At 46.6% G+C, this 27,718-nt stretch overlaps 2 protein-coding genes across 7 annotated transcripts in view; one reads left to right on the forward strand and one right to left on the reverse strand.

Annotated features, from left to right (window-relative positions):
• Nucleotides 1-27,718, reverse strand: part of LOC146197713 (pleckstrin homology domain-containing family G member 5-like) — a 767,578-nt gene that overhangs the window by 574,410 nt on the left and 165,450 nt on the right. The window lies entirely within an intron of this gene.
• The window catches only part of LOC146197714 (uncharacterized), a 177,904-nt gene that overhangs the window by 127,165 nt on the left and 23,021 nt on the right, over nt 1-27,718 (forward strand). For 2 of the 5 annotated variants that reach the window (XR_014706218.1, XR_014706217.1), the window contains one exon: nt 420-591. The exons of 2 other annotated variants lie outside the window; for them this stretch is intronic. The gene's annotated coding sequence lies outside the window, so the exon portion shown is untranslated. Of the gene's footprint in view, nt 1-419; nt 592-693; nt 830-27,718 lie in introns of those variants that run through there. One more of the 5 variants, XR_014706219.1, reaches the window with a different exon arrangement.

The raw sequence follows: 27,718 nt of genomic DNA on the forward strand, positions 1-27,718 counted from the left end.
TATTATTCTAGTTATTTCCCTTTCGTGGTCTGGATTTGCGGTCACTACCTGTCCCAAAGTAGACATATTCGCCTACTATACTTCCAATGCTTCCCTACCTATTTTAAACTGCCGTTCCTTTCCTAGGCTGTTCAGCATTACCTTAGTCATCTGCATAATAATATTCAGGCCTACCTTTCTGCTTCTCCTGTCTAGATCATTTATGATTGTTGCAGTTGGTCCCCTGAGTTACTTAACAAGGCAATGTCAACAGCAAATCGCAGATTACTCAGATGTTCTCCAACGACCCTAATGCCTAACGGCTCCCATTCAATGCCTTTAAATACACTCTCTAAGGAAGTTGTAAATAGCACTGGGAAGATCGTGTCTCCTTGCCTAATACCTTTCTTAATTAGAATTTTATCACTTTCTTTATGCAGAACAATAGTTGCTGGGCAGCCACTATAGACAAGCGTCGCCTTAGCAGAGGAGCTAATGTAAATATACAAGAAGATCGGATCAGCCGCGACTCACCGGCGACTGCCGCTACACGTCTGTGAAGAGAAACTTGCTTGTATGGCAGTTATCACTCCTACCAGCCTCCCGGTGCGGGTAAGCGAACCTCAATAAGGGTTAATTTTGACACTCCATTATCACCTACTGGCCCTATTATTTAAGATAACAATAAATTTGGGCACGTTTTATTGACGCCAGCGCAAGGGATCCACGGACAGCTTGTGGAAGTCACGGCCGGCGCAGCAAGTGGAGGCAGCGCTGCTTATCGACGATGCTTGAGCTGGCTGTTGCCGCACGAGCAGCACAACATTCCAGACAGTGCGTTATAAATTACTATTGCAAATGTAACTTCGTTCTACCGATCATTCATTTCGTTTGCTGTACCTAACTGATAATCATTGACGTGGCCGAAAACGGCGGCGAGCTGCATAACAACAGCGAGACGCGAAACGCGTTTTAAGTTTAGTATCCTCGGTTAAGCGTAACGACGGTGAAGCCAGCCGTGCAACAACGCTACTAACCTAATTAGGTGCGGGAACAATGACAGAACGGCACCGGACTTCAGCTGCACTGATTTATTTGGGATCCTATATGTGGCCGCAGTCGTTGCCAAGTATAGATTATCGTCATCAGCACGAAAATCACCAGTGCAAAATACAGCTGAATTCAAGAAGCGTAGCTTCTTGGGCCAGTTGGTGCATAGTTGAAAGTGAAAACCAGTGAAAAGAGGACGCGTTAACAAGGAAGGAATGCACAAAGACGGCGCTGGAACAGAACTGAATTTACTGCATAGAAATGGTCAAACAAGGCAGGGCGCACATGTGCGTCCACACCAACGCCACAAGGAGAAATCTACAATTCAATGATAGTGCAGGAGTTGCTATCTTGCACGTGGCAAAACTATGATTCATTCATAAAATTATATTCCCTTGCAGGAAAGATGACGGAGCTGTTACTGACGCATTCAGTGCCTAACTTTTTGATTTTGAATGATTCCGAGATCTCTCAATTCATCTGTGTTTTTCCAAGGCCGATGATGCTGACATTACTAAAGAGGGGGGTACAGTTATCACAACCGTTGCAATGTTTGAGTAGATTGGCAGTGTTATCCGGCTTCAGCGAGGTGCGGTGCTGCCTTAATCGGTCATTAATGCACTGGCCAGTTTGGCCGATGAAGGCTTTACCACATGACAGGGGTAGAGAGTATACAACATCGGTTGCACATCTGGTGAACATAGTTCGGTGCATGACGTTGCAGATCTTTTTGTCCTTATTTGCAGTGATACGGGCACACAGTGACAACAGTTTTGTGGGCGCTGAAAAGACAACTTTGACTCCGTATCTCATGGCAAACTTTTTCACGTTATGCGATATTTTGTGGATATACGGCATTACAGCTGGTCTCGGTTCCTGACTTGACGTTTCTTCATCGCGAGGCAAGTGCTGTACCTTTAGCATACCTGATAGTGATTCAGAAACAGAAATCAGGACCTGTTCACCCGCTGAAACCTGCTCAAGGAAACTATTCTGCAGAACGTGTGGGCAGCTTTTGCAGAGGTTGGCTATTCCCCTTATTTTACGAGCTTAGAATGGGACGAGGGTGTAGGGCAACAAGCCTTTTTTGGTACGGGGAGCGTATTTCCAGCAAACGTGGCTATCGTCAGAAAAGGTAGGGAGTAAATCTAAAAATCTGATTCTGTCATCAAGTGGGACCTCATGAGTGAAGTTCAAGTCAGTCGAAGTCTCTTTAAAAATGGATAATATGTCATTAGCAGCCGAATCGACGCTGTAAAAAGTAGTTCTAAAGGAATTAAAAAGTCATCGACATACCTAAAAACCTTAATAATTCGAGCATCAGTGAGCTGGTCATGCAACACATTGTCAAAGCTAGACATGAATATGTGGCACAGTACGGGAGCCACACACGAGCCAATAGGAATCCCCTTCTTCTGTATATACCTACAGTCATCATGCTCTACAACAGTAGATGACAGGTAACACATTAATATTTAAAGAAACGAGCTGACAGACAAGTCCGAACTGTTGAGGAAAGAAACCGCCCCTCGGCTTTCGATGAGGTCACGCACAGTCTCAAACAGTTTCTTTTGGGGAATAGAATAGAGTAATTCCTCGATGTCTACGGATATGGTAGAATTGGCCCTCATGGAAGCATTATACAAAAACTCCACAACGCTCGTCGATGTCTGGATGCCAAAGAGGTCGTCGGGTGCCAAGGTGCCCAGTGAACGTTTCAAGAACACTCCAACCGCTTTCTGCCATGAGCCGTCCTCGGTGACGATGGCCCAGAGGGGGCATCCAGTCTTATGTGTTTTTGAGGCAAAGAACATTCTCAGGACATCAGTCTTCTCTTTCCTGTTCACTTCTTTGAGTATTTTCAGCGGGCGGCGTCGATAATATTAATGCAAAGTTTTTGAAAAGCACCAAACTGTATTCATCAATTATTTTAGCTAAAATATTCCAGCATTCATTAGAAAGTTGCAAATTACCGTCAGACTGGAAGATAGGGAAGGTGGTCCCAGTGCACAAATCCAGATCCAATCTTTCTCCTCATAATTACAGGCCCATATCGATCACCAGTTTCCCTAGTAAAATATTAGAACATATTTTCTTCTCTCAAATTATCACATGTCTTGAATCTAACTCATGTTTTCACCAGGCTCAACATGGCTTTCGCAAGACATGCTCATGCGAAACGCAGCTTCTTTCATTCACCCACAAGTTACATGTCATCCTCGACCACCGCTTTATTGCCCATTGTATATGTTTAGATTTTGCTAAAGCATTTGATAAAGTATGTCCTCAGCTACTACTCCTAAAATTACTCATCATAGGACTGGATGCTAGTGTTCGAAAATCGCTCGAGTGCTTTCTAACCTCTCGCCAACAGTTCCTCTCCGCCAACGATGTTAACTCTCCCCTGCATCCTGTTATCTCCGGAGTTCCTCAAGGTACTGTACTTGGGCCTTTATTTTTTCTACTCTATATTAATGACCTACCCAGCTGTGTTTCCTTATCCATCCATCTATTTGCTGATGAATGCGTTCTTTTCCGCGAAATAACATCTGATACTGACACACGCGCTTTACAGGCCGACATTGACAAAATTGATCTATGGGGCAGTAAATGGCATATGACATTAAACGTAAAAAAATGCAAATTCATGCGCGTGTCCAGCTCACCTAGTAACCTACCTCCTTACCATTCTGGTGGTAACCAATTAGAATCTGTCCTGTCATACAAGTACCCTGGCATTCACATCACTTCCACTCTTTCCTGGAAAAAGCACATAGAATGCATCGTCAACAAAGCTAATCGCATGCTCGGGTACCTCAAACGTAACTTTCATTCAGCCCCTACTAATACAAAACCATAATTCGCTCGCAAGTAGAATATGCATCCGCAATATGGGGCCCAGCCGTTGAAGTTCTTACAAATCAGATAGAATCAATTCAGAACAAATCTGCACGTTTCATTTAATCAAACAGTAATCACACCGCCAGCGTGACCGCCATGAAATCAAACCTAGGCTTACCACTTCTAGCAACGCGCCGCAGTCTTGCGCGCCTGAACCTCTTTCACAAAATATCTTATCACGAAATACTGCACGATGAATTGCTCGTATTTCCCACATACATATCTGTGCGCCTTGACCAAAGTTGGCTTATTGAGGATTTTCTGACTCGTTTGTGGACTGGAACCACTTTCCTTCTTTAGTGGCAACAATTCAAATGTTATCATTGTTCCAGTCATCAATGTCTAATGTTTGCGTAATGATGTCTAGTGTAAAAGTGCTATATGCTATTATGTACTTATGCTTTTGCAGTCGTTATGACCATATTCTTCTTATTACTTTTTTTTCATTATTTCATTACATGCTGCACGTTTTATATGTTTCAAGTATTATTGTTGTGATCCCCACTCCCCTCTGTAATGTTTTACCCTCAGGCTACCAATAAAATAACATAATAAAATAAAATGAAACTCGTTTCTGGAACTATCCCTGTCATCTACTGTTGTAGAGCATGAGGACTGTAGGTATATATAGAAGAAGGGGATTCCTATTGGCTCGTGTGTGGCTCCCGTACTGTGCCACATATTTCTGTCTAGCTTTGACAATACGTTGCATGACCAGATCACTGATGCTCAAATTATTAAGGTTTTTAGGTATGTCGATGACATTTTAATCCTTTTAAAACTGTTTTTTTTTTTTACAGCATCGATTCGGCTGCTAATGACATATTATCCGTTTTTAAAGAGACTTCCACTAACTTGAACTTCACTCATGAGGTCCCACTTGATGACAGAATCAGATTTTTAGATTTACTCCCTACCTTTTCTGACGATAGCCACGTTTGCTGGAAATACGCTCCCCGTACCAAAAAAGGCTTGTTGCCCTACACCCTCGTCCCATTCTAAGCTCGTAAAATAAGGGGAATAGCCAACCTCTGCAAAAGCTGCCCACACGTTCTGCAGAATAGTTTCCTTGAGCAGGTTTGTCGCCTGCAGTCAGCGGGTTACCCTGTGAACAGGCCCTGATTTCTGTTTCTGAATCACTATCAAGTATGCTAAAGGTACAGCACTTGCCTCGCGATGAAGAAACGTCAAGTCAGGAACCGAGACCAGCCGTAATACCGTATACCCACAAAATATCGCATAACGTGAAAAAGGTTGCCATGAGATACGGAGTCAAAGTTGTCTTTTCAGCGCCCACAAAACTGTCGTCACTGTGTGCCCGTATCACTGCAAATAAGGACAAAAGATCTGCAACGTCATGCACCGAACCATGTTCACCAGATGTGCAACCGATGTTGTATACTCTCTACCCCTGTCATGTGGTAAAGCCTTCATAGGCCAAACTGTCCAGTGCATTAATGACTGATTAAGGCAGCACCGCACCTCACTGAAGCCGGATAACACAGCCAATCTACCGAAAGCGTGCAACAGTCGTGATAACTGTACCCCCCTCTTTAGTAATGTCAGCATCATCGGCCGTGGAAAAAACACAGATGGATCGAGAGATCTCGGAAGCATTCAAAATCAAGAAGTTAGGCACTGAATGCGTCAGTGACAGCTCCGTCAGGTTTTCTGCAAGGGAATATAGTTTTATGAATGGATCATAGTTTTGCCACGAGTAAAATAGCAGCTCCTGCACTATCATTGAATTGTTCGTTTCTCCTTGTGGTGTTGGTGCTGACGCATGTATGCGCCCTGCTCTCTTTGACCATTTCCATGCAGTAAATTCAGTTGTGTTCCAGCGTCGTCCATGTGCACTGCTTCCTTGTTAACGCGTCCTCTTTTTGCTGGTTTTCGCCTTAAAAACACAGCTGATTCCAAAGACAATATTTTTGTGCCCTTTCATGACACAGACCCATTGCGCCTCTGGGAAACTATGAAGTCCCATGTCGCCTGGACCACCGATGTTCGCACAATGGGAAGCCGTGATGATAGCCACTATAGTCACTTGACGCACTCACGAGAATGTTTGTTTTCTAATGACACGAGAAAAATGACTTTCGAACATCGGACGACGTTTATTTTACAACTGAGTAAAAGATGCTCACTAGTCGGAGGGCGTCGAAGCTCGCGGCGAGCCACTCCGCAACAGCTGCGTATTTACTGGATGATGGAATCTTTGAACACGTGGAACCTTCAGCACAAAGCGACCGAACCTGCAGAACGGCACCAGCGGCAGAATTGCGCTGATGCGTCTATCACCAAAGCGCGGGATGTAGCGAAGCAAGCGTGCAAAATGCGCGGCCAGCCTAGCCGGCATTCCGAGAGTGACGTCACATTTGCCAGTTTCGGCGCCCCGCCCTCGCCGTTCCCGGCAGCGACGAGGGCGTGGCCGAGGCTCGTTTTTAACACGCGATTGCTGTTTTTCTTATCGACAGAATTTAGAACAAATTGATGCACATAATTAACAAAACCACTTCTTTCCAACCACCGAATTTTATGCAGTTTGAAAATCGTTTCAGCTTCCCTTTAGTCTCGTCCTGCGTGGCTCGGTACAAATTTCGGCTGCAGATCAAGAACCATCTCACAAGTGCGGGTCGAAGGAATCCAAATGCAAACAGTCCCATGCCAGCGTACATTTAAGACGGTCAGAATTAATTCGGAGCCACTACGCATGTCTGTGTATGAGTGCGTGTTATACCATGACACGTAAGATAATGTTTATCTTAAACGTTCATTGGGTGAGCACAGGTGTTCCCGTGCCCTGATCTCTAAACGCTTTCACTCGAAAATACGCTCCCTTCGTTGCGATGCTCCAGCTCTAATTCCTGCCTTCATCTTCTTCGATAGCCTTATTTTCTATCTTTATTTGTTTGCGCCTGGCCCTGTCACAGTGACACAAATATGGGACGCAAAGCCGTACACCGTGTCCGCCTGTACAATCGGAACTGGCGCCGTCGAAGAACACGGCACCCGCCATGTGAAGCCCTGCGTTGTCGGCGAAACCCCGCGGAATCGGTCGCGAACTCAATCTGCCTCAGCCTTGCGCAGTGTTTCTTTCGCAACCAGAGCTAGGCCTCCGCTTGGCCCCTCTCTCCCGATGAGGAACAAGAGGCGAATGGTATACGAGAGGAAGCAGCTGACGAATGGACTGCGAAAAAAACAAACAAGGAACCCCCGAAGCTTCTTCGCCAGTTCATTGAGGGAAAAAGTGATAGCGACAGCAGTGGTGGCAGTAGTTATATTATAATAATACTTAAAAATTAATGGGAACGATGGGTGTCTGCCATGACCACTGCTATAAATTGCCTTGAGCACCTTTTCGAGAGAGGCTAGCAGGGTACGACACGACAGCGTTCATGGTTCCAGTCTAACGGCTCCTCTTGCGGACCTTCGTTCGCGTACATGCACTGTCGTCTGATCGCGAGACACCCGTGCGCTGTCAGTGCGCGTTAAAGAGGTGGTCTAAATTACTCCGTAGTCCTCCATTACGGCCTCCCTCACAGCCTGTTCCCCATTGGGACGTTAAACCCTATAAACCAAACCTGAACAAGACTTCTATCACATTTATACGGCCACAAACAAACGCAAAGACAAACACCTTTCAACTAATGTACAACAAAACGTCCCTAGAGAGCGAAGCAACGAAATGGCGTGACGTAATTCCCTATTCGCGATTCGAAAACGGATCGCTATTTCTATCATTGTACGAGGAGACAGTTCGTAAAACAGTCAACAAAGTGTGAGTAATGTAACGTTCCTTCATTGTTAACTGATTTTAGCGACTGCATTTCCTTCAGCTAATATGGCACGAATAACGGACCCTGGACATAGCATCACACAGTTTCAGCTCAATAACAGCGTAACATTTTGCTACACGGCGCAAATACTGCAAATGACAACACCGCGGTCTTAAAAGTGATTAGACGAAGGTGAATACAGCGTAGCGTGAGCACAGCACTCTGAACCCTGAATCCCCATGAGTAACAATGCAGAAGAGTGAATAAGCAGGCGTTCCTCTTTATTCACATGAGAGAGCGATAACGCACTAATACCGAGTTGTAAGGGCGTATCCTTTGATACGCGTTAAATAAAACGCGAGAACAACATATCCGCCATTCAGCCGTTCCTTTAAGCTGCAGCGATCAAGAGAGTCATCGAAGACATACGTCTTTCGCGGCGAGATGAGCAACATGAGCGTATCATTGGATTATAGTGCAACCACGGCGAAAAATCATATGAACTGGTTTTGCGATTCAACCGAATATGCGAACATTTGGATGATCGCTTTACAAGAAAAAATATATTAGCTTTTTTCTGTCATGTGTTTCTGTTTTACATTTTTTTATCATCGTCACTCACCATTCTTTTCTTCTTCTTTTTTTCTGTCCCTATAGCCCGTGAAGTTTTCCATTACTTTTAGGTCTGACACGATGACTCTGCGTGTCTTCCGTTGTCCGTGGGCTGAGGCCCAGTTTGTTCAGATGAAAAGTATTCGTGCGAAAGAAAGCCAACGAGGCAGGCTCTTCTCTCCTGGGAGCAGGAAAGAGGACGGGATCGGCTGCATAGCAACGCGGCCTCAGTGACCGGCTTAATATTTGCCTTGCCCTTAAAGTCGCCACTAAATCAACTGAGCGGATCTCGCATTCAATACTAATGATGTGCCCTTCCTTTATCACATACAAAAAAAAGAAATATAGCCGATATCTCTCACGAATGCGAGAAAGGGGACATAGCAAATACATACATCTCTTATCGTGTGAGGTAACAATGAAAAACAAAAGTATATTATTACTACAACGTCAAGTATATAAACAGGGGATCAGATGTGTCTCAGGGTACAATTCTCTCACTTGTAGTAAAAAGAAATCCGTTGTTAAAAATATACGAAGCCCGCACATCTTGCATATCAGGCTGCTATTGCAACCAACTGTGCTCTGAAAAAAAAAATCGCCAACATGAACCGAGGTCGTACTTTGGATCGGTTTGCTCTCAATCGTAAGCCATTTTCGTTGCTCCGTCCATGTGCATTTGCTCATGTAATTATGACTCGCTTTACCTGTTAGAAACTACCCCCGCTTTTAAGCTTAACTTGATTTGTGGCGAGGCCACACAAAGGCCAGCGAGTCAGCGGCTTCGTTCTGTAATGTTCGAAATCGTAGCGATTTATAAATTGCGTTCTGTCAAAAACTAACAGCCGTCACGATATGTGGCCTGGAGAATGGGGATACAAGTGCAATGCTATTCTGTCGATACCCAATTTGGACAAGAAGCCAAAAGATGGCAGTGCTTTTACGGATACAGCGGTCTCGAGTGCATGAGTTTGAAGCGTCAAGTGATGATCGATGACTGAGCATTTGAGACACAATTCAAGGTGAAAGACCTGTGAAATAGAAAAGCCACTTTAGCACACCAAGATAAATCACCCGGAAATTATTTTCCCGCTTATATGTACCAAATGATCGGAACACGGTCACTTTGCAAGCGCCGTATACCCTGCCATAAAGCGACTGGTATCATTTCAGTATGTTATCATGCAGCAACAGTCATCAAATGTACATGGCGGGGATAACCTAACCGTGTAACCAACCGAGAATTTTAGTGTAATAAGATGGCGAGTTGGTAGTAATTTATATTTGGGTGGAAAACAGTGCAATTGCAATTGGACGAAGGACAGAGAGAAGCGCACTGGTCTGTGTGCTTCCTCTGCCCTTCGTCATTTCGCGCTGTTTAGCTAAAGTATCGCAAATAGAAGCGCTGTAGTGAACGGAAGATAACGATAACGGCGTACGGTAACGGTATTGTAGAACGCTCTAATATTTATAAACAGATTTGAATAGTCCTAATGGCGCCTAACGGCGCAAGGAACTACATCGTTAAAGTGAGAAAATATTTCTTCTTAACTCGGGATGCGTTAAAGTTACAGAAAGGTTAAGAGTGTTGGCCTTGGCAGAGAAGTGCAATTTTCATTTATTGCGAAGTTCAAAACTTGCAAAGTGTATCATATTCTTTGAATAATCTTTGCGGTTATGAGCACCATCTATTACGTTATACCCTCTTCTCATCCCGTAGCATCAGCTTTACTTTTTTCTTTAGAGGATATCTGTCAATCATTGAGAACGAACATCTTTGTATCCCGGCCTCGGCGGCCACTTTTCGATGGAGGCGAAAATCCAGGCGTCCGTGTGCTGTGCGCTGTCAGTGCACGTTAAAGAACTCCAGGTGGTCCCTCCGCCACGGTGTCTCTCATAGTATGAGTCGCTTTGGGACGTTAAACCCCACAAACCAAACCAAACCGAACAAGTTTGTTATGTTATCTCAAACTCTAGAAACAATCTGCACTAGAGCATAATGAGCGACTTTCAGTTCACCTTTTGAATTCGAGGACGCACTTTTTCAGGCGGCACGCCCATTTAGTACTCCATAATTTCTTACTTCACAGTTAACGGACCTCGTTGCCTCTTTTGACTGACCAGAAAATTTATCGAAATGGACGCCAGTGATCCATCAACTGATTTCAGTAAGCAAAGTAAAACAAGATGAAGCTGCCCGGCAACGTCTCTGCTATCATGCGCATGATCCACGCCTTTAATGATAGTCTCGCTCGCCCTGAAACTAAATCGCGCCGTGATTGTATCAGACGGAAGCAAGGAATAGCGCCTCTACCGATGCGTTTGTTGCTCCCCATATGTGCTTGACTTCATTTCTCCTAACTTCGACTTAAATTGACGAACAACTAATAAACATTCGGTACCTGGCGGCAGCGGGGCCAAACAACCCATACTCATAAATGTTTGGGCGCCTTATCCATCCTCGACTTCATCGGTCGGCTAACAATCTCTCTTCTATTTAACAATCCCCACTTATTATTTAACTTCGTTTGTGCCTTGACACAATAAACAACGTTATTTAAAAAAACTAATTCAAATGTCTAGAACCAATTTATTATTTTAAAGTACAGCGCTGTAACTTCCGGAGTCTCTTTACGCCGGCAGTTACAGCGAATAGGCACAACACAGTCGCCAAATCCAATTCAAATTACTGTCACAAGTTATATTTTAGCGACTTTTATTGTTTATAGCAAGATGCTTGTAAAGATAAATAATACAAGCACTAACAAGATGCACTTTCGGCATTTTTTAATATGGAGCCCGCCATGGTGGCTCAGTAGGGCGGCTGCTTTTTGATGTAGGCGAAAAGCAAGGCACCCCTATGCTGTACGATGTCAGTGCACGTTAAATAACCCCAGGTGGTCTAAATTACTCCGGAGCCCTCCACTACGCGTTCCTCATAGCATGTTAAACCCTGCAAACTAAACCATTTTAAACAGAGAATATCAAGCTCGTGTTGGAAAATGCAGCGCAACGTGCACATTCTCAGCGCGTAGTGGAGACTCTTGGAGTGATGTAATGTTATTAAAATCAGTCCTGGACGACTTATGAATTCTTGTGTGCCTTGCCGCACGCATACCACGACAGAGAGGCAGTAAATAAACGTAGTCGGTTCTACTCTGCTGTTTGTGTCTTCAAGAATAGTCTTAGTGAATGGTCAGAAAAGGTATAAAACTGACAGAGCTGTGATGAAGAACAGTTTCTTGCCGTTTCAAAGACAATTTTTCATAAAGATATGAACACGAAACAACGCACAAATACGCAGACAATGGAAGAAAGGGGATATATAGGGCTGACTTATAACTGATCAGATTTAGTAAGAATGCCACCGTTTAAATATACGCGGGCATCACCGACAAACTAGGAGACAAACAAGTGTACAACAAAGTAAAACATACTCCGCATTCAGAAATAACCCTCAAAAAAGGAGAATACTTAAATGATACCAGATATTGGCATCATTTTTTGTAATAATCGAAATATTTTCCTCCAAAGAAATATAAAGTTCTTCAAAACTTACCTGTTACCGAGGTTAGTGCGTGAGACAATCTACAGAGCAGTCATCCGAGACACCATAGTTGCTTACAAAGTTTTTCACGCTCTCAGTCAGCGGGTGGCGCTCACACGAGAAGAGCGCGTGTAATCCGGGCCCCGACGAAGGTCTCTTCACCACCACACGCGCCCGACCGGCGGTGAAGCGTCCCGCGCTGGAGCAGCCCGCGAGGTTTTTCCCGCAGAGAGCGGCAGCTCCGCCTCTCTCCATCGCAGGGCTCAGGGCCGACCCGCCAGTTTCACAGCTGACGTCACGAGCGCGCCCCTCGACACGTGATCGCACAGCGGCTCCACGCGAGCGTCACCTGGCGGCCAGCCCACTCTCTCGCCACATCCCTATTTCCATGCTTCCCTCCCCATATACCCACTCCCAATAAGCCATCAATTCCCGTTCGCCTGCCCGACTGTGAATCAGGAACACAGCGACGCAAGGAAAAAAAGAAGCACCGGAAAACGAATGCAGGCGATTTCAATCGGGAAAAGCGGCACTGCGTTATTTAAACTTGGGCTGAACGACGTTTCATCCCGAAGAATGTGTCGGCGTGGTACCTTCGCGGAGTGTAGGAAGCCCCAGGTTATTAGGAGCGTCGATTTGCGCTTTCAGCAGAATGACGCTGCGGTATTTGCTCGGCAACACGCTGGTTTCATTTTTCTCTTTGCTGACGGCGGATATATATATATATGTGTGTGTGTGTGTGTGTGTGTGTGTGTGTGTGTGTGTGTGTGTGTGTGTGTGTGTGTGTGTGTGTGTGTGTGTGTGTGTGCGTGTGCGTGTGCGTGTGTGTGTGTGTGTGTGTGTGTGTGTGTGTGTGTGTGTGTGTGTGTGTGTGTGTGTGTGTGTGTGTGTGTGTGTGTGTGTGTGTGTGTGTGTGTTTCCGCTGAACATTCTTGTCCCAGTCAAATTGAAAGGGGGTCTATTTGTCGCGGTTTCGTGCTGGTTTTCGATAGCTCCTCGCTGCTGAAGCGTGGCGGCTGACTTTCCAAATGTGTGCGAAAGTGCGCCTCTATGGATTTCTAGTGCGATAAAAGTGTTTTGCGAGAACAAAATCATCGCCGTCAGCGAGTTCATCATCATTATACGGTTTATTTCAATATGATTCCTCTTTTCAGTAATTAAACTAAGTGTGTAGCGGAATTAGCGAGCTTATAGGTTGCTTTTTCAGAACCGACGGCGAGCAAATTGAATGCAGCGCTTCACTCATAAAAAAAAAAAAAAAAGAGAAAGTAAGAATTCCGCTGTCCTTAACTGGTTTAGAATATGAACGAATCCACGACTTTCCTCGTTTTCTCTTTCTTCTCGTTTTTTTTTCTCCTTCAAATTCCTGCGCGCAAGTAACTAAGATAACAAAAATAGCCCCCGCCAGATGAAACGACTTGGCATTTTCTTGGAGGTCCGGCAGTTTTGCTGGTGATGGCAGGTTTTTCGGAATGCGTGCATACCAAGAAGCCAGTCAGAACCGCCGGTTAAATGGACCGACCGCTAGGCTTGTTTTCAGCCTGCGCCTTTGAGGTTTTCCGAAGAATTTTGGTAATTTTGCGCGGCTCCTAACATGTAGCCAAGCTGCGCTAAGGCGTTAAGACTGTGAACACCATAGAAAAAAAAATATTGGCGCTGCATCAATGATGTTTTAAGAAAGAATAGCACTGGCGTTAACTTTGTATGATATTTCTTCACTTTAGCAAATACGTTAATGGGCGTTCCCACATGCTTGAGTAAGTCCATACTGATGTGGTTTTAATGATTAGGCGCTGTTTTTTTCCTTTGGTTAAACACAATGTCACACCAACTAGCCCAGCAAGAGATACTGTTGGCGCAGATGAACCAAGGAGCCGCCCCTATCTACGAGGGGCTATACATTTTGGTCCTTTCGTTTTCGTCCTGACGTGCTCAGTAAGCTGAAAACGCCTATCAGAAAAGTCACAGAGTGTTGAGGCGCAAATATAATATCGCCTGGTAGTTAAAGCGTAAATCTAAAATTAATTTTCTGGTTGATGGCTTCATTAAACTAAAGCGGTTTGTCGAAGTTGGAGCTAAGCCTAAAAAGGCCAGAACAAGGTGCATTCAACGCGAAGGAGCACGAGCCATGAGCCGAAAGGTACACAGGAATAAAACCATCGAATGGCCGATAACTTCAAGGTAGCGCAAAGTGCTATGTACCCAACACGGTAATATGCGTTCTACATGAAAGAACAAGCAGTGCGCGTTGCGTTAGTAATGCACAGTGACTTCCACTGACGACAACCAGTAATAACTACTTCTGTCCTACTCTAATCAGCCCTTCCCCGTTAATAATATAAATACTCGCCTTACTTCAGTATAGGAAAAAGCCCTGGTAACGCAGCCCTGGACATACCACTGTACAATTCCTGCTTCACTTCAGAAACCTTCTGTCGTGTTTGCACGTCGTCGATGTAGAAAAGACGTACGCGCTACTGTTAAACTGTTAACTTTGTTTATTCACCAGACCAGCGTCGGCCGAGGCGTAAGCCGAACTGGCCGGGGGAAGGACGGAGGCCGGAGAAATGGGGCTTGCTTCCCAGAACTAGAGGAGGAGCCCGCCGTGGGGGGCGTCCCGCTGGGCGCAAACGGGGGCGAGTAATCGTGGCGACGCGCTGAGACGGGTGCCAGAGTCTGTCCATTAACGCGCACTGCTCTATTCAAGAACGGACGAGAACAGCACTTCGAACACAACACCTTTCAAATTTGCGTGTGTGTTATTATTGCGCGCTGTAGTCTTTGTAGTACGGTAAATAGGGGACTTGCGCTGCCCGGAGGGCGCCACGAAAACGTTGCTAAAAAGCGCCCCCTAGGCGTCTTCTGGATAGTACAAATCGCCGGCGTCTGTCTCCGAATGCATGCAGTCGGCATGGATCCACCGCTTTAATTTGTATTATGTACCAACTACAAAGAATTTGAGGCGCTGAAAATGCTTTCACGGTTGTCACGATATGAAAAAGGCAATAATAAAGCAATGTCAAGCATTATACGACGTGCAGAGATTGTAGACGAAGCTTCGGGGCGCTGCCAGTCGATATAGCCAGGCGGGTGTCGCGCGAATTCGTGGCGCTCTTCTAGAGCTTTACATGCAACTAATGTTAAGAGCGTGAATACACGAAATCGCAACAGGGATAGTCAGCGTAAATAACCCGTTTGAGGCACAAACAATCTTTGCGATAAGCACCTTGCGCAGGCTGTGCATGGGTCGCTGGGGATTGCGTTCAATGCATGCTTGTCCCTGAACTTGTTAGTTGATCCTGCGCTGGTTTTTGGTTTTTACGCTCCGTTTAGCTGATAAGTCGTGCTCGTAATGTTTAGAAATATAAAGTCCGCGTACTTTTCAAGTCAAACAGAAAGCTGAAACTGGGTCTGCAGAAACGTCCGAATTTTGCCGCGGCAGATGTTTCGGTGTTCGTCGTAAGATACAAACATCAGTGAGGCACGCTGACTTCGTTCCACAGCTCAACTGCCAATTCCCTTTAACGTATGTGCTTGCAGCTCTCGAGCCAGACCTTTTGCCAGGGATCGTATCTCCGCCACTGCATTCAAAATTCTTAGTGCGTTGCCAAAACATAGGAACGTAGTGGATCTCGTATGGGTCCCGGCTCACTCGGGCGTCCCGGGGAACGAGGCCGCTCACCAATATGCTCGAGGTTTTGTCAGCCGAGCTGGTGAGGGGATCTCTGACGCGGGTGCCCGACGGAGTGAGACTCTGGATATCTACCAGGCCTTACTACACTACAAAGAGCTCAGGGCGAACCTGCCTCCTCCGCACTCTTCGGTCAGCCGAGACCAGGCTACCACGTGGCGGCGGCTGCAAACGCGGTCGCAACCAAACCCTCGCACTTATGCCAAGATCTTTCCCGATATAGTAAATCCGTACTGCCAACTGTGCGGCGAGCCTGCCACCTTAGACTATATAATCTGGGACTGCGCGGAGGATCCGCCTCCGGCAGATTTAGTACCATCTCCCTCGCTGGAACACTGGGAAGCTGTTCCCGCCAGCCGGGACCCAGACGTCCAGTCCCGGGCCTCGGCAAGAGCGCAAGAGGTCGCTGACAGACTTGGACTGCCGGCCACCTGGAGCAGCTGAATGCAGCCCAAGGCAAATACCAATCGCTGACAAATAGTTTTTTTTTCTCTCTCTCTCTTGCCTGTTGGCGCAGTGGGGACATCGCACGTTAGAAGCGCACTGTCAGCTCAGGAACGCCCATTGCATAATGATCGAAAAGCTATTGTCGGGTGCATATAATAATTATAGACCAAATGCCGCCTATTGCTGTTTCCTATTGAAAGTGAATGGCTGCTTTCATTGCGATAGCAAACGTTTTGAGTGAGCTCTAGTTTGCCGTCCTCACCTTTCGTTGCTTGACGTATGTGCGGTTTTTATACTTGGGCAGCTGCCGAAAACAGTAGCATAACGGATGGTTTCTTTTGCGATCACAAATAAACACGTGCACATAGCTGGCTGTACTCAGCTTGAGCCGCCGGAGCGGCCTGCGTAGGGCGAAATGCGTTTCGCTTGAACCAGAGCGTGCATGCACCTGATATTCCGTACCAATCACACCGCAGCCCCGTTCCGTCCGGCTATGAAAGACAGCAGTAGAGTCGAACAATGAAGTTGTTAACCTTTCCGTGGAATCCTGCGACGCAAGCAGCAACAGAGCGGTAGTGACGATGTTCCGAGACGGAGAGGTTTGAACATTTCGCCGAAAGGCAGCCCCAGGGCTCTTTTTTTCTTTACATTTTAGGCTACTGCCGGCTCTGATGTGCACGATACATTACGAGCCTTTTCACGCTCACTAATGTGCAGAAAGAAGCGCGAGTCGACGTACGAAACCTGTGAGATACGCGCAGCAGCATAGGCAGAGCCGCCGTTGTACTACCCAGTAAGGTTTCTCTTGGCCGTCATGAGGCGGCGCCACCCTATTCAAAACTCTAGCGAAAGGCTCTTATTGGGAGGTACCAGTCGAGTCCCTGACTGCGGGACTTCCTCTTGGATACTTACTATATATATTACTTACTATATAAAATATACTATATAAAAAAGCTTCCGATCGCAGAACAAAATGATATAGTGAGAGGCGTCGAGATAAACGAACAGTGGAGACCCCTAAGCAAAGAGAGGAGCGCCTCGCTAAACGACGACGACAAGATGGCTCAAAGACGTCTTTCAACTACCACCAGTTTTAACAGCGAGCAGAGTGAAAGTGACCAATAATGCGGCGGCAGAGACGACCGTCTCGTAGGGCAAAGTGTGGTGCTTGACGGCGTAAAGTCCGAGAAGACGCAGCATTGGGAGAAGTGGACACGATGTCGATAAGAGATGCGAGCCACGGGTCTTTGCGCTGCTCCGCAGGCATATCAGCGATGGTTAGAGACGAGAGGACGGGATCAGCCGCCGTGGAGCAAGCAGGTTCGCTGGATAGGGGAGAACGAGACAGAGCGTCGGCGTCCATGTGTTTACGGCCAGAGTGATATATAACGTGGATGTCAAATTCGTGAAGGCGGAGGGCTCATTGTGCGAGGCAGCCGGACGGGTTTTTAAGAGAGGACAGCCAATATAACGCGTGGTGGTCCGTGACGACGTCAAACTGGCGACCGTACAGGTAGGGTCGGAATTTCCTTAGTGCCCACACAATTGCCAAACACTCCTTTTCCGTAACTGAGTAGTTGCATTCAGCTTTAGAGAGGACAGGACTTGCGTACGCGACGACGTATTCGTGAAAGCCGTTTTTTCATTGAGCCAAGACAGCTCCGAGGCCAACGCCACTCGCATCAGTATGGACCTCGGTGGGTGCGGTCTGGTCGTAGTGGCGAAGGATTGGTGGCGATGTCAAAAAATGGCGCAATGCGGGGAACGCTGCGTCGCACTCGGCCGACCAGGCAGTTAACTCACTGTTTCCCCCGAGAATAGCTTCGTCAGGGGTGCAATAATAGAAGCAAAATTCCGTACGAAGCGCCGAAAATACGAGCACAGACCTATGAAGTTTCGAAGTTGCTTGAGTGAGACCTGTTTAGGAAACTCCGCCACTACGCGCAGCTTAGCCGGATCAGGGCGAACACCTTCCTTAGAGACGATGTGACCCAAAATTGTCAACTGCCGGGCACCGAAGTGACACTTCTTAAGATTCAGTTGTAGGCCAGCATCAGTAATACAAACCAAAACTTGCCGCAAGCGCTCTAGGTGCGTAGCGAAGTCCGTGGAAAAGACAGCAATGTCGTCCAAGTAGCAGAGGCAGATGTGCCACTTGAACTTCCGCAAGACGTTACCCATCATCCTCTCGAATGTGGCGGGCGCATTGCACAGACCGAAGGGCATCACATTAAATTCATAGAGGCCATCCGGCGTCACAAATGCGGTCTTCTCTCTGTCACAGGCGGCCATTGGTACTTGCCAGTAACCGGAACGTAAATCAAGAGACGAAAAGTACTCGGCACCTTGGAGGCAATCAATAGCATCGTCTATACGCGGAAGGGGGTAATTGCCCTTGTGGGTAATTTTGTTGAGGCGCCGGTAATCGATATAAAAGCGGAACGAACCATCTTTCTTCTTTACGAGCACCACTGGTGAAGACCAGGGGCTTTGAGATGGACGAATTACACCACGTTGCAGCATGTCCTCAACTTGCTCACTGATCACGCGACGCTCTGCCGCTGTTAGGGGCACTATCGAAAAGGCGAGTTAGAGCCGGTCTGAATGTGATGCGCGACTGTGGAAGTGCGGCCGAGAGGCGGCGTCGAACGCGGAGCGAAACGTCTGTAAAAGGGCCACAAGCAGCGTACGGAAGGTGGAAGGAAGAGCGTCATCGATGGCGGTTCGGAAGAAGTCCTCTGGCAACGAATCAGGCGTCGAATCGGACTGCAGAGCATCGATGTAGTTACTACGGATGGTCGCGCAGGCGTCCAGGTCAGAGGGAAGGTGGGCTGGTATTTTTCGACGACTCACCCCAGGATGTTGGAGAAAGAGCAAACAGAGCAAATGAAACATGAAAACGGCCGAGCCGAACCGGCAGCGAGCGAGCAGCGAGGGGCGCCGCCGACGGTACCCATCTTTCCGAAGAGAACCCGGGCATCACGCATTCTTCCCATTGCAAAGCGTTGTGGGCGTCTAATTGAAACTAGCGGGGGTTTGTGCTCTTCGGCCGCGAACACGTAAAACGGCTGCGTTTATCGCAGGCTGCCAGCGAGCTTTCTATGAATATGCGGGAACTGGGTGCACTAATTAAGCTGCGTAGTTTGTTGTTGTTGCGCCAGTGCATAAAAAAATGATTTTGGGGGAACAGGGCAAGCCCCCCTCCTTGTCCCCCATTCTGAACGCATGATTCCGTTCTCGCAACGGTAGGGTTACAGCGGCTAGAAGGGCTAGAACTTCTAGCCACTGTGGTAGGCTCTAGGCAGCCTACATGAGCGCCGCGGCGCAACATGCAGGCTCCCTAGTAGGGTCCTCTAAGTAGCGTCACCTGGCGACAAATAGCGGAAATATTGTCAAAACGAATCAGAGCACACTTACAGCACGTTATTCTCGTGGCTTTCATTTGTTGATAAGCCTCTAGACATGTTTTTTTATAACTGGGTTACGCAGCCTCTGGAAAACGCGCAGGATGGATAGAAATTGTGAATCTGTTTTTTTTTTTTTTTTCAAAAGACCACTTCTGTAGGATGGTTGTTCATTAAGGGGGTTGTATGCACAGGCTGACTTTGAACCGGAGTAGCACTCACTCTTGACGATCTGTGCTCTACATTGCCTCTTGTTTCGAGTTTGACTTGGTGTATCCTATTGCGCATCGTGCGGATTTGATGCCCTTTTATAAATCATTTGTACATAGCACGTGTACATAGGATATTGTTTTAGTGTGATAAATGCATGTTTAAAAAAAGAAAGCTTCTGTGGCGCAATCCTTCTGTGACCAGAGTCCTTCAATACCACTTATCTCAGCACTAAAAACATGAGTTCGAATACGCTGACTGCATTTTTATTAATTTTTTTATAGTTACCAAATTAAAATAAATGACCAACATCTTTCCTGGGGTATGCTCTCCTTTAGGTTGCATTATATGATGTTTTTATATTCTTAATAGCCGCAAAACCGGACGTGAGCAGAGCCAGAAGGTACGGCACTGGTTACAGTATGCAATTACCTTCACCATAATCATTTTCTGCCTTCAATGAGTGTACGTTACCTTTAGATTGCGTTCACAAAAAACTCTCAGCAAAAATCGCCGTTTAACTCGCTGAGAGAAAACTAGTGAAGAGAAAGAAGTTGCCGGAGCCTATATCGTTGAGAGAACGGAATTACGCCTCCCGAACGCCCATGCATGTGTCACAGGTTGACAGCGCGACGAGGCATGCCAAATTACTCTTCTAGTTGTAACGTAGTGTAAAAAATGCGAAGCCTGTAAGCTGGACTAAATGCGCGAGGCAGGATTGAACAGGAGAACAAAATAAGGAAACACGAGACGAAACAGAAGCCGGAAGCTGAGATCTATTTGCCTGTTGTCTCGGCGCTTGCCCCACTATGCGGGGCGCGCAAACTAGCACATGAAATGCAAATTTTATTCGCTGTGGTTCCGCCAAGCGTGCGCGGCGATAATGGGAAGCTCGGACTCGGTAAAACGATGCCACCGCCACTGCCATTCTTGCTCCCCTCCCCCCTCCCCCCCACACACGCACGCACGCACGCACGCACACACAAACACAAAACGCGCGCGCGCACGCATGTACGCCCTCTTCCTCCTTTAAGGCTTAAATTTTTAAGTAGGTCGTGGACGGAATCCGACTGCATCGCTGTCGCAACAAATGGCCCAAGAATAAGCAGCATGAAAAAAAAAAAAAAGAATTATTATTCAGAAGAAAGTCCCTAAAGTGAATGTGTAGTTGTACAGTTGAAACAGAAATTCATCCAGGGCGTGAAAGTAGCCGTGCAAGGATGATCACTCTGTTGCTTCCCGTTGCGTTAGCAATTGCGATATTTTGCGAAAGTTTTGTAATCCGAAGCAAACAAATATTTGACCTGATTGGCTCGAAACCATCGAGAAAAAAAAATGCTGGAAATAAAAAAAAAAAGCACTTGAAATATGGCTCTGCGAAGCCACTCGACTGTTTGGATTGGCTATTAAATATCAGCGGTGTCCGTCACCTCTACGTCGAGAGTAAGTGCAGCAGCACCCTATGGCTGCCAGGATGGAAGGATGGATGGAATATAAGAGCGTCCACTTTGAAACCGGGCGTTATCAGCTGGCACCATGCTCCAGTTATTTTTTTTTTCCTTAAATCTTGAAAGTTATTAATTTGTCAGATACTTAATCCTTTCGGTTGATGTTTTCTTTTTAATTTCTACCCTTCTAACTTTATGTCATCTTTTTATTTTTCATCCACCAATCTTCCAATCGGATTTTGCTAACTTGCACAGCAGATTCATTCGCCCAACCATTCACCATGACTCTAAACCCTATTAGAAAGTATAGCCTCAGGGAGGCTGACTGCGCCTACCTAGACATCCGGATGGATACTATCACATTCCAGTATTATATGTTCAATCGTTTCTTCGGATTTACTGCACACGTCTCATCTTCTTGGTTAAATCGATGTTTGTAGCTGAGTGTTCTAAGACACCAAAATCTATCTTGAAAAAGTGGCCAGACTAAATGGCCACAGCAGCATTGTTGGCCCCACTCGAGAACATAAATGCATGAAGTAATCCAAACAGCGCAGAGGAACAGAAGAGACGAACACGGCATTTTGGACTACTTACCCTTATGTATAGCCAACAACTCGTCCAATATGTCGTTCTTCTACAGTAAAAATAATGAATAGCAGTATTTTTCATTCCGGATCGCGTAAGGATTATTAAGCTAGAAACCGAATCCAGCACGAATCAAATATCTGAGCTAATATTCGTACGAAGCGAGGAATAACAAGAAACGTTCAAGTACTTGCTGTGTGAGGTACGTAGTGCTGTAACCTATACGTAGCTAAAGATATCGTTATCAGCGTACTAACTGCATGGCAGTCCAGTTAGAAAATTACCGTCGCTGTTGATGACGGAACAGAGTAAACTGAGCCTCAAATCGGGACATAAGACGGGCGAGCTATGGCCTCCCAGAATCGCTGTCGGTCTACTGAAGTGATGAGGCTAGCACGCGGTGCTTGTCCATTTTTTTTTTTTGTTGTTCTGTTTTGCAGAGTTCGGTGAAGAAAAATGCGGCGGCTCTGATTCCAACACCATGCCAATTATTCGAAAAGTACTCGAAACTTTTAGGACACAACCAATAGGATTCTAAGAATTTCTAACGTGCAGTATTTTTTTTTTTTTTCGATCGAACAATCGAATCGCACGATATTCTATTCGGCATAGAATATATGTTGCTCCTTTTAAAATTATGAAATAGGAAGGCATTCTTTTCGGTATCGAAAGTTTTCTAGTGATCGCATGCCCCTAACTGCTTTGTTGTGGTCTGAGTAGCCTGCCTGACAAGAGAAAGCAGCGCGGGTGATCCAAAGGAATGACGCCGGCCGATTTAGTACTAGCTAAAGTTACACGCACACAATGAGTACCTAATCGTGACGAACCTGCGGCAGCGCTCATTTGTGTCCTTCATACGTCCCCGTCATTTTTTTGCGCTGTCTACATTCAATCAATTACCAACTTGCCCAAGCATCTGTTTTAGCCTGTTTTATCCTTTGCAAACTAGAAGATAAAATTTGTGCATTGACTAACTTGTAAGTTTGTCAGTCGCTGAAAGTTTCGAGCGCATTACCTTTCAACGCTACAGTGGGCTTAAGTTTGTTCAATTCTAAAAGAATAAGAAGCAGCGCTTCGTTTCGTGCAGCACCGAATAGAGAGCTTAATTACGAGCAGTACAGTATATAAGCTGACATGGAGATCCCTCACCACGTTAATGGCTCTGAATCTCTGACGGCTTTCAGGTTCTCGCTTTGAACAGAATACGCGCAAACTTATTTAAATCGAGGCAGGGTTATCGGAGCGCACTTTCCTGTCAGTATGTAAGAACGGAGCGTCTACACTCTTGACAGAGGACTAACACCACATTAACCTGAGGGGGATATTACTAACGCATTTCAGGGAATATTCGCAGCGGCTTCATCATAACTACGTACGAGCAATAATGCCAAGACCAGTACACAAATAAAACTGGTTTCTGACCTAGTTGGTGCTTCTCCTCGTGTAGCAGTTAAGCTCAGCGAGAGATGGCCACACGGGACGAGGTAAGCACCGCGAGCCTCCTTTTGTGATCGCCGTTGCGCTAAATAAGTGTGACTGAGCGCTGCTGCGCTGGTATGGTGGAGTATGACAGGTTTAACCGAAAATCACTGCGGAAGGCACTGCAAAGGACGAGACTGGGCTGGTAATGTTGGAGGTCATAAATAAGAAACGGTGAACAAAAAATTGAGCAGTTCGACGCTGTCGAACATATGGATATTAAGAGTTAGTTAACCTCGGTTATTACGAAAATGCATGCATATTCGTTATAGCCAAGGTCACATGTTCGTTATATCCGAAGCCACGATGCATGTTTGTTATGACCGATATCACGTGGTATCCATCCATCTTCGTTATGTAGAGGTTCAACTATCCTCGAACCAACCAAGTTTCATGACCGTTAGCCATAGGCCGCATGCAGTCGTTGCTGCCGCTTTGAGTTTTGCTCGCTTCCACGTTTGGTACAAGACAACAGACCAGAACACTTGAAACAAATTTGAAATGTGCCCTTTCACGATACAGAACCAAGGCCACGTACGACTGAATTCAGCGCTATGAGTTTTCGCGCAAGAACAGGACTCAAATCCAGATCCAAACAGACGAGTATTCGGAAAGCAAAGCCGTCTGTCGCGCTATAGCGTTTCAGTAACGATTTTGCGGGACTTGTTCAGTGAGCGGACCACACCTTTCATTATCACCTCTCGCGCATCCTTAAGAGAGATTGTGCACTCAGAAAAGAAAATTGCCAGCCTGAGATGCTGATCACCTTGCCTGACTCCGTACCCACAAACTGCCTCGGTCTCCTTGAAGAGTGCGAAGCTCACGAAAGCGGTGGTGGAAGCATTGGCAACGGCGTTTAAAGCAAATATTAAGAAGATTGGAATAATACGCCTCCGCCATAGCGCCGGGGCTGATTGCGAAAAGCTTACATCTCTAAATATTAGCAATAAGAAGCGAGCGGTGATGTAAAAATATCCCATCGATCATCGTTCCAGGCGTTCTGCGGCGTGTTTAATTGCCTGAAAACATACCTGAGGAAATACGTACAAAACGATGGCTAGAACGCAAGATCGCAAATGGAAAGAAAGAGCCCCTGATGAAAAGATAAGCTTGGCAGGAAACCTGCGCGCGGCTTCCTCTGTTTCTTTCTCAAATTATTTGCTTCGTCAGACCTTCTCCACGCCTAACACACGCCTATTTCGACAGGGGGCGAAGCAGACGATATATAGCGCCACTAAGTTTCCGGGAAGTGTGTAGTATAAGGCTGTAATCTAAAGAATTTTTATGCAACCAAGATTATCAAGGAACGGATATTGCATCTAACGTGTAGGGAATTACGAAAAGATACCGCTCTCGCTTTTCAAGAATGTAAACATGGTATACATTTCAGCAATATCGGGCACACAGTGCGTCAGCACAGAAATAGAGAGCACGCAAATTCAAAATATTAATGATAATAAAGGTACCGTGCCACTGTGAAGGGAAGCAACATGATATCGGTTGGATATACATGGCTAAGGAGTACAGCTGATGACAGATTGGGATTGACCATATTCAATTATAGTCTGACGCAAACGAAATTACAGAGAAATCATTATCACAGAATGTAAGGTGATAAATTTTTACTTCTCTCCTATAAATAAGGTGAAGACGTTAAAAACTTTTTAGTGTTAATAAGTACGTGTAAAGATCGTGGTCAATTAAATAAGTCCACTCTAGCTGCGACACATTGGCTCCCCTTTTTCTCAAAAAAAGAGAAAAAAAACGTGTGTGCTTGGTAAAACCTATAGGTCATCCTTACGTAAAGAAGGGCCAGATTCATCAAGCACTTCTGGTTTTCAGCCTCAAGCTCCTTTGAGCAGTGGCGCCTATCTGATTGAAGCACTGGCTGCCCAGACTGACCAGTGAACATATGCGCACCAGTGATCAACCGTATGAAGCGAAGGATTCACTACGCCATATGAAGCCAAGGTAGCCGTGCGACGTGGTGGTGCAGTGGTAAGACGCCCGACTACTGTGCCAGAGTACCCGGGCTCGAACCCGACCTCGGCGGCTGTGTTTCGATGGAGGCGAAACGAAGAGGCGTCCGTGTGCTGTGCGATGTCAGCGCACGTTAAAGGTCCCCAGGTGGTCGAAATTTCCGTAGCCCTCCACTACGGCTCCTCTTTCTCTCTTTCCACTTTCATTCCCACCTTCCAGCCTTCCCTTACGGCGCGGTTGAAGTGTCCACAGAAAACAAGTGAGACAGTTACCGCGCCTTTCCCTTCCTCTAAATCAATGAAACAAGCTGGAGCCGTTACTGCGCATGCGCCGTAACCATGGCAACCAGCTGCGCCATTTCATACACCTGATTGGTTTATGGAAAGGGAAAGGCGCAGTAACTGTCTCACTTGTTTTCTGTGGACACCTCAACCGCGCCGTAGGGGAAGGAAGGAAGGTGGGAGGGAAAGTGGAAAGAGAGAAAGAGGAGCCGTAGTGGAGGGCTACGGAGTAATTTCGACCACCTGGGGATCTTTAACGTGCGCTGACATCGCACAGCACACGACGCCTCTTCGTTTCGCCTCCATCGAAACGCAGCCGCCGAGGTCGGGTTCGAAACCGGGAACTCCGGCACAGTAGTCGGGCGTCTTACCACTGCACCACCCCGGCGGGGCTCAGGGGAGGAGTTCCGCCGCTGCGCTCGTTACAAAGAGAAGGAGGAGGGTAGCGGCATCCTAGCAGATGCGCACACCAGTCCGGAGAGCAGAATGGTATTTTCCGCACCGCACTTGCGCGCGCCACCGGGGAGCTGACCGAGTGCAGCAGGAGAGCCGGCATCGCATGCACAGGGCATGAAAGTGGATTCTGCCCAGAACGCCGGTGAACTTTGATGCATTCAATGTACGCCGGATGTGTTCGATGCTAAACTGCAGCCAATGCTTTCGCTTCACATTCGGTTCAACAACGTTGAACCCCTCTAAATTTTTTATCGAATCAGGCTAAATATATTGTCACGTGGTAGTGACAAGTCCGTAGGCAACTATTGAAGAGGGGGGCATTTTACTGATAAACTATTGGGCTGACTCGAGGCCTCAAAAGAACTAAGCAGCTCGGAGTCGGCGATAGCAGGAATAGTGCTCGTCGGTCGTCGTACCATGTATTTGGCACTGCTCAATTTAAAGTCAGCGCAGAAACGTGTAGGTAAACCAGCCAATGAGTGCTAGAAAAATGCGCAATAAAGCGGAAACTGTTTGTGCTCGTTCAAGACTAATCTCGGCGCAACTTGCGTTACAAAGAAAGCGATAAAGACGCGTTTCGTGATACCCACCATGAGCAAACAAAGAGCGCAAGATAGGTTCGTGCCTTACGGTCATAGCGATAAGGCCGCATGCCGGCGGCTGCTGAAAAGAAAAAAAAAAAACATATCAAAGGTTCACGGCAATATCTTGATTTGCTCTCTGTTTATTGCCGGAAAAGATATTGGCGGGAAAGGTAAGGGAGTGTCGTATTTTAAGCTTTGAGTCAGGACACTATTCGATTTTTTTTCCAGTTTCTCCGAGTTATTAATTCGGTTTCTCCACACTTCGCTCCAGTCCACTAATGGAGCCATTGGGTAGAAGTGAAGTGTCCTTAATGCAACCGCGCCAACACCGCCTACGTCGAAGAATGAACCGCGCTTGTATGACTCCCTGCTCCGCCGTCAATATGGCACAGTACATTGCGCAGAAACCGATATGAAGATTGGGGAAATCTCCTACTGTGCGCATTTTTAAAAGGTGCAGTGCTCTTATGCTCTTACTTGTGACACTATGAAGTGTTGCACAATGTGTGTATAGCGTCTGACGTTTGTTGCACTGTTCGAGACAAAAAGGCACGCTGCCATCAGCAGAAAGTCAGCCGCTTCAATTGCGGCCGTTTTTGCAGTTCTCGCGAACCCTGCAGCGCTTTGCTCCGCATTGTCCAGGCTCGCGGCCGTTAGCTTCACACGTCCATAACGTACTTTTGCTGGGGCCCCATCACACCACCATCGTCTACACGAGAAACCATTATGCGGCCTGACTATCCTATCTGGAATCGTGCCAGGGGCACAAATCTCCACCAGTCGAGGCGGGTAGCGATGCAGCAGTGGTGTACAGCTAGGATAACTAGACTGCTGGCTCAAACAACAAAAACATGACAGCAATGGCCTTTGCCGCACCGACTGCCCTACGAAAATTGTATTTTTCTCCATCTTGACCGGTCAGCCAAAGCAAAGACGTAGTTGTTGCTAATGTCGAAGAAACCGCTACTTCGCCATTACTGCCATGGCGACGCTAAGAGGGAGGACGAAGACCGCACTGCGGTATCGCTCGAGCCAGGAAGAATTGAAAGCTATAATGGCGGCACGTTCATCTCGGGACGCGCGAAGAGAAACGCAGCTGGTACTCCTTGTACCGGACAACCGTGGCGTCAGTGCTGCTAACCGCGTGCAGGAACACACCCGCAATAACATCCGGGTAGAAGCAGAGAGAGTAAAAAAATTAAAAGATTGCTGTGCTTCGGCTTAATTGAATACATGCAGTAGCGCTTTTAACGCAACCTTTTCATACCCCGAATTTCCGGCA

The sequence above is a fragment of the Amblyomma maculatum genome, chromosome 3 (assembly GCF_055883805.1).
Source record: "Amblyomma maculatum isolate TAMU_Amacu chromosome 3, ASM5588380v1, whole genome shotgun sequence".
Lineage (NCBI taxonomy): Eukaryota > Metazoa > Arthropoda > Arachnida > Ixodida > Ixodidae > Amblyomma > Amblyomma maculatum.